Below are 7,528 nucleotides of genomic sequence, written 5' to 3' on the forward strand. Positions count from 1 at the left end.
TTCAAACAAAAAATAGCAAGGGTGTGGTGTGGTCCATGTGAAACCCACCTGGGTTTACTCCAGGTAGTTACAGAAGGTGGGCTCTTATGCTCCTATGCACCTATGCTCCTACTGTGCCTGGAAGACAAGCCCCCATCCTCAAGGTGTAGCTGCAGTGAAAGGTACATTCTTTTGACAGCTTTGAACCGCTGGAAACTATGGCAGTGTTTGTTCAAGCTTTCAGAGGTCAAGGCGGAGAGTCAGTAAAGAGACTGGAATGTGAGCAAGGAGAGATCTCTGTCAGCATTCCTTTGTGCAGTATGAACAAACCCACATTACTTCAAAGAACCAAGCATAGGTTAGACCAATAGATGTGCCTGGGAATTCTTGGATTCTCAAGAGGGTAATTTTGGCTTATCATTGAAGACAAACCTGACTTTGTGGCTTGTTGGATGTGCCTACCACTGCTGTGGTGATATATTCCTTTGGGGTCTATATTGTTGTCAGCACAGGTTGAATGTACAGCCCTCTTTGGAGCTTGAAGCATAACATCATCCCACTATCAAAGGTTAGAGAAGAGAAAGTTCTTGGAGACTGATGTTGTTTAGTAGGCTGGGAGAGGTGCTTACCCTCCCCTCCTCACCCTCCGTGATGAAGAAATTTCTGGTCTGGGTGGGAAATTGGAGCTGATGATTCCTAAGAACCCTAAGTCTAATGTTTCTCTTGACAGTATGAGACTCAGGGACTCCCCACGGAGAGTACAATGAAGAAGAGAAACCTATTCACAACTTCCCAGGGCAGAGTGGATATTTGCTTTGAAGGGTATTCACATCGAATCAGCCTCATTCACTTCAGAATTTCTCTGCTTATTATAACTAATAACAAGATATTTGTTAAACATTTTACAGTCTTCAAAGAATTTCCGCATCATCTCATTTCATCATTTCATTCATATTAATAGAGAACTACAAAAACATCCCAGAGCTAAATCTAATAATACATTATGTTTACATGTATATAAAAGAGCATATTCATAGGAAATAAGACTTGAAGGAAATAAGCCCAAATACCCACAGTGGGGGAATTATGAATGATTCATTTTCTTTTTTGGCTTTTCATGTATTTTGTACTGTGACTTTGTTTTGTTTATTCAATCAGTAAATATTTGTTGGACAGCTACTATGAGTGACATGAGGGGGAAGGGCAAGGAGGGAAAGGAGTGACATAATGGGGGAGGGGGTAAGGCACCAAACAAAACAGACTCAGTGTCCGCCATCATAGAAGCTATGGGTAAGGCTAACCCTCATCTGTGTATTTCCATTCTACCCCGTGGACCCTGGTGCTCAAACACTGCATCTCATAAATGTCACATTTTTCTTTCTACATTTAGACATTTTTTAGATCAATGTTTGTTGTAGGATTAATCAGGTCTCCCCATGACAGTGGAAAGTGATTCTCTTTCTTGACGGCACATAATCTGTGGCACATCACTGAAATATGAAGGCTGCGTTGCTCTCAAGTCAAGATTCTGCTGCCTCAGCACAAAGCTCAAGGAAACCTTGCAGGGAGGCTGGAGGTGACAAGACAGTGGAGAACAGAAAGCCCTTTCCTGGAAGGTCGCTGTGATTCATGCTAGGAAGATTGACTCCAGAGTGATAGTCCTAAGAGGTGTGGATGTCTGCAAGGAGCCATGCTATGAATGGGAAAGTCCTTTTGCACAGTAAAAAAAAAAAAAAAAAAAAATTAAAAAAAAATTTTTTTTTTAAAAAAATAGGGGAAGACGGGGGGGGGCAAGATGGCAAGATGAGATGCTTATATTTTCTAACTTCAGATGGAAAGTCCTTTCACAGTAAAAAAAAAAAAAAAAAAAATTCCTGCTACCCATGCATAATTGTATAGCATGCTTTAGTTTTTATTTTATTTATAACTACAAAAGTATGTGCTCTTGCGCTATATACCAAACCTAAGATAGCTGTCAAAATCTGCATTTGCCTTAAGTCCAATTAAACCAAGGTATATCCCTGCCTGAAAAGTGCTCCCCTGGCTAGCTCAGCTCCATGGGGCACCTACATAATCCCAAAACCTCCACCACCAGAGACAGGCATCTGGGCCACATCCTGGGAGCAGATACAGAACCCTGGAAGGGTAGAAGAAAAGCAGTAGTTACTAAGAGAGCCTGCACTTTCTTCTGGTCACCACGCCACACAGACACTTACCTTGCACTGTCTCATTTCCTCCCCTCACTGGCTTCTCCAGGGAGGTTTGGTAATCTCCATTTCCCAAAACCCAAAACTGTACAGGTAAGTAACTTGCTCAAGGTCACACAGTGGGGGCATAGCAATGCCGAGCTCCGAGCCCAAGTCTATCAGGCACACTTGTGTTCTTTCTGCCCCACCACACTGGGTGGTAGTCACTTGGCCATACTCTCCCAGGAGAATACACTGGGAGCTGCTAATTCAGGAAGGGATCATCCAGGGGGCATTTTCTTCTCTGCCCTAACCCCAAAGAAACAAAGCAGCCTGCCTGGTGCGTAGAGAACAAACCAGTCTGTGAGCCCACAGGCCTGAATTCAAGTCAGACTATGCCATGGGTGTTTGAGCAGTCTGCCCCATCCTGGGCCTCAATTTTCCCACTTGCAGGATTGGATTAAATGGCTTCATAAGACCTCCAGTATTCACAGTCTAAGAATCGGCCCATGTCCACTCAAGGATATGAGAGTTACCTGAAAGTTTGGTCAGCAGCATTTTTGTACCTACTCACTGCTCTACCAGCTGCTGACTCCTCCCTGGATGCCTGCCGACATGGGATGCTGTCCAGGTAAATTGTGAGAAGGATGTGAGATAACCCCCTGCAAGATAAGAGAGGAGGGGCTTGGGCTCTTGCTGGTAAAAAGTGGGGTATGAGGGAGATAACATACATAAAACTCAGAGAGAGGCTCTGACCACCCTCCTGGGTCATGCCCTTTCTCAGTCCACATTTACAGTGGTTATATTTCTATCTCACGAGGAACACTTACATTCCTAGGCTGCCTAGAACTCACTCAAATCCAAACCTTAGAATGGTTCCAAGGCCTTGCTCACCTCTCCAGACTTGTCATCTGCCTGTGATTGATCTGCGTGAACCCCAGGTCCCTGTGATAGAGAATTCCCTGCCCAACACACCAGGCTCTGTGATGTCTATGTCCACTATCCTATGTGCTCACAGCTCCTTCTTTGTCTTCTCTGTCTAGCAAAGGCATACTTCCAGGTCCTGCTTAAAGACCATCCCCTCCAAGAAGACCTTCCTGTCCCATCCTGCCACCAAATACATTAACTGTCCCTTAATACAGTTTGTGCATTCACTTAGTTCTTCAGCAAATATTCACGGAGCGTCAGATGCTCTGGGGAAATGAAGATGAACTCAGTAAGTGTAGCTGGTTAAAAGAATGATCTGACAGTCAAATACTGCACTCTGGTGCTCTCCCTAGCCTACCGCATAGACTTACCAAAGCTCCCGTTCAGATCTGCCCAGAGAACCCTGCTTCACCTGAGACTTCTAAGCTAGGATGTCATGCCCATGGCATTTAGCCACAAAGTAAGTGATGCTGATAAAACCAAAAGCTCATATCTATGACAGGATCTGGATGTCACCTGTATAGATGAGAATGGATGAATCAGGACAGGACTTGGAAATTTGGGGAGAACTGAGTGAGCGAGGCCATGTGAAAGTGACAGGCTACAACACTGAGCCGTCTCCAGCGTAGGCATCACAGACAGACTCCTTGTCCCCAGTTTAAGGCCATTGTTAATCCTGGTGCAAGGCCCAATCATGATTTCCTCTCAGAAGGCTTGTACCATCTCCCACGCCTTCTCAAAAAGACTGGTAGCCATTCTTGTTTTCCAAAAGCATATTCACATATTCATCAAATATTTGTTAACTGTCTTGCTTGTACTACTTGCTGAGCCTGGGAATTAATTGGGATCTTGGAAAGTTTTTCATTTCATTGTTCAGAAAACCCCTTGGAAAGTATTCCCTGAGTTTTTTATATTTGATGGTCTTGGGAAGGCCTTAAGGAGCTGGGCTTAGAAGTCCCTGCCGGAGGCATCTCATTTTCACCCAGAAACCCTTCTACCACTAGCCTGGAGCCACCAGGAATAAGAAGGAATAACTCCCAGTCCACACCCCAGACTTTATGGTGGTGGCTCACTTGAGCTGTGTCCAGTGTCACTTGGATAAGCTCGTAGTCACCCTAGCCCCTGCATCAAACAGCTGGCCCCCAACCCCCGCACGTCAGTATGAGACTGTAAGCAAAGGTGAATGTGAAGGTCTAGGTCCTATTGGCCCCAATTAGGCCTTTGGAGGAATGTCTGGGCCAGCTGGCTCCTGCAGAAGCCTGAGTCTTTGCTTTTAGCCTAAGTCAACCATGTTTCCAACATTTGGAGAGAAACTCATGTGATTCGCCCCACCCCAAAAAGCAATATTCTCCCCACCCCCAAATAAAAAGGCCCAGCTCTTGGATGGGGGCGCCTACTCCTACTGCCTGTTTGTGGCCGCTCTTCTCAAGCTTTCAAATTCAACATCCTAAGTGCTTTTCAAAAAAGAGAGGACTCATTTGTCAATCTGACAGCTAGTCTGTGGTCTTAATATCAGTTTCACAGTTCCCATTAGAAATGGAGGTTTGCCCAGTTGTTAGGTTTTCTTTTTTTCTTTTTTTTTTAAGGCAGAGGAGAGAATTTATTATCCATGCTCTCAGTGACTTCCAAACTGCCAAAGTTGGAACTACATAAATATGGCAACATCCAGTTCCATCCCACTGAAGCACTGGGAAAGTTCCAGAAGGCAAGATAGCTTGATGTGTAGCCACTCTCTACACATCCTCAGGATACATTATTTCCCACAAGTAGACTGAAAATAAGAATCAATTAAGCATCTACCAGCTTAGCTACTTAATCACCATTGCCACACAGCCCCCAAAGTAGAAATATCTTGAGATCCCTCCAGGCTTTTAACATTTTTCCTATACAATTATGAGCTTGTTTTTCTCAAGATGGAGTTAATGGCAGGGAATGACGGAGAGATGAGGAAGGTTCCTAAAGGAAATTGTTGATTGGCTAGGGTGAGCCAGGTATTGTGTCCAGCTGTGTTGAAAGAATCCAAAACAAATCATATAAATCTGCTCATTTATTATAGATAAAAGCATCTTTTCTCTGCCTCTGCCTCTGCCGTGTAGCCTCTCCTTCTTTTCTTCCTAAAGAGAACTCCATGCTTGCTTGAATGGATTCCTTCACCTCCTTTGCGCTTCTCAGCCCACTTTGCTTGTTCCACTGAAACTGTCCTTCATCAAGGTCGCCTAATTAAACCCTGTCTTCACTGATGAGGACACTTCTCAGTCTGGTGCGTGCTTGCGTGCGTGCGTGTGTGTGTGTGTTACTGTTAACATAGGAAAAGGTGAGTTCTTATTCTGAGATGAAAATGTGAGTATTAGAATATTGTAGAACGACATCTGAGGGTCAGCTTCAGTAGCTGACAGTCCTTTTAAGTTCTGCCTAACCTTCAGATAAGATGTAACTAAATTTAAAGCCTTCAGCACTAGGAACTAAAAACATAAATAAGAGGCAGGAAAGTCCTTATATTGAGTACACAGAGGTAAAAATGGATGAACTAAGGGCTGGGGATGTAGCTCGGTGGTAGAATGCTTGTCTAGCACATACCAGGCCACACATTCGATTCCCAGCAGCAAATAATGGGGAAGGATATAGGCAAGCTAGAAATGCTACTAACTGGCATGGAAACCCCAGCCTAGACCAAAGTCCAGAGCATCACTGACGCCCACTCTCTATTTGGCTGGTACCCATCAGGCCGAGCTTGCTGTCCCGACCGCTTTGCAACTGGTGCCTACATCAAAGCTGGTACTAGTCTTTCGATGGTTTGTTTCCTCTTTGGACCCAGGCAGAGGGGAGGAGACCCAGTGTCTATTGATTCACCTAGTTTATCTTACAAAAGCGACAGGTTAATAAATCAGAACATTCCTTGGTTGGGTTGGTCCTGCCAGCCAGGACCATGTTATCTTTTGATTCATGAGCAGCTTGCTATCTGGACTCCCAACAGCATGGTGTTTGGGTTCTGGCTTTTTTTTTAATAAGAGGAAAGAAAATCAGAACAGGACACTTCTGCACATAGGTCAAAAGCTGTCTCGTCTTTCTTTGCCAATTGGGAAGGTGAAACCATAATCACAAACACATCTCTTAGAGATAGCAACCATGGCAATTGAAAGGAGAGGAACAGTCGTACTGGCTCTCACACTCCCTTGTCAAGGGCAAAAGAAGATGGAACCTGAAAAAGACATCCCTTTTCTGTTCCCCTCCTCACCCCTCTGCCTTCACACTTGAAAACAACTGTTTTCTAGCTATCAGGGCTGGAGAATTCTCTGAATTTGTTATGTTGTGACAACCAGGCTGAACAGCCCCAGTAATCATTCTCTGTGGGCTGGTAAATCTTAATGTGCCTCTGCTAGATAGCTCTGCCCCCCAAACACCTCTGGATTCTCACCTGCTGAAACCTCTCTCTCTCTCTCTCTCTCTCTCTCTCTCTCTCTCTCTCTCTCTCTCCCCTTATGTATTTTTTCGCTCTCCCCCACACACCCCTCTCTACTCTCACTTGTGCGCCTCTCTCTCTCTCTCTCTCTCTCTCTCTCTCTCTCTCTCTCTCTCTCTCTCCCCTTTCTTTCTCTACAGCAGTGAACTGGCTATTAATACAAGTGTAGCTAATGAAATAAGTTACTGCATGTCTTAACCCCATCCAATGACAGAATATTCTTTGAAGGCCAGGGTTCTACAGCAACAGGCCCAGATTCCAAAGCCCAGCACTGTAAATCGATAAATGAATAAACAGCAGAACTAAGCAACATTTGCTCATTGGTTCCTCTAATCTTGTAGCTGCTCCTCATATGCAAGAAATGTCATTCTGTTTTCCTATGAGACTTATCACTCCCCAGGTTACCTACTACATGTGTTAAGATAGTATTCAGGGTCTCAAGAAGATGATGTTGGACCCAGGTCTGTAGGAACAACAAAGGGAACCCCAGAAGGGAGAAACAGAAGGGAATCTGGAGCCCCAAAAAGGACATCTCTGGGGAGAGTGTACGAGATAGTTTTTGAGGGGGATGTACAATGGGAGAGTCTTTGGGCTTGAGAGTGAGTAGGGAGTTGGCAGGAGCCATTAAAGTTTCAAGTATGCATTCCAGGCCAGCAAGATGACTCAGCAGGTAAAGGTACCTGCCACCAAGTCTGATGACCTGAGCTCAATCCTCAGGACTCATATGGTGAAAGGAGAGAATTGACTCCTACAAGTTGTCTGACCTACACACCACACATACACAAGTAATAAATTATTTTTTCCTTTTTTAATTGAATTTTTATTTTTATACAGTATTATTTGATATTTGATAGTATTAGATCCCCTCTTCTATCCCCACCTCTCCTTACTGCCCACTGCCCAACTTAATGTAGATAGATGATAGACATAGATAGATAGATAGATAGATGATAGATAGATGATAGATAGATAGATA

The 7,528-nt window shown here is 44.3% G+C and overlaps 1 protein-coding gene across 3 annotated transcripts in view; it reads left to right on the forward strand.

Moving 5' to 3' along the window:
- Asic2 (acid sensing ion channel subunit 2) overlaps positions 1-7,528 on the forward strand; it is a 1,226,389-nt gene that overhangs the window by 1,152,895 nt on the left and 65,966 nt on the right. The window lies entirely within an intron of this gene.

This window comes from Nannospalax galili, unplaced genomic scaffold, assembly GCF_000622305.1.
Source record: "Nannospalax galili isolate Female #2095 unplaced genomic scaffold, S.galili_v1.0 scaffold363, whole genome shotgun sequence".
In the NCBI taxonomy this organism is placed as follows: domain Eukaryota; kingdom Metazoa; phylum Chordata; class Mammalia; order Rodentia; family Spalacidae; genus Nannospalax; species Nannospalax galili.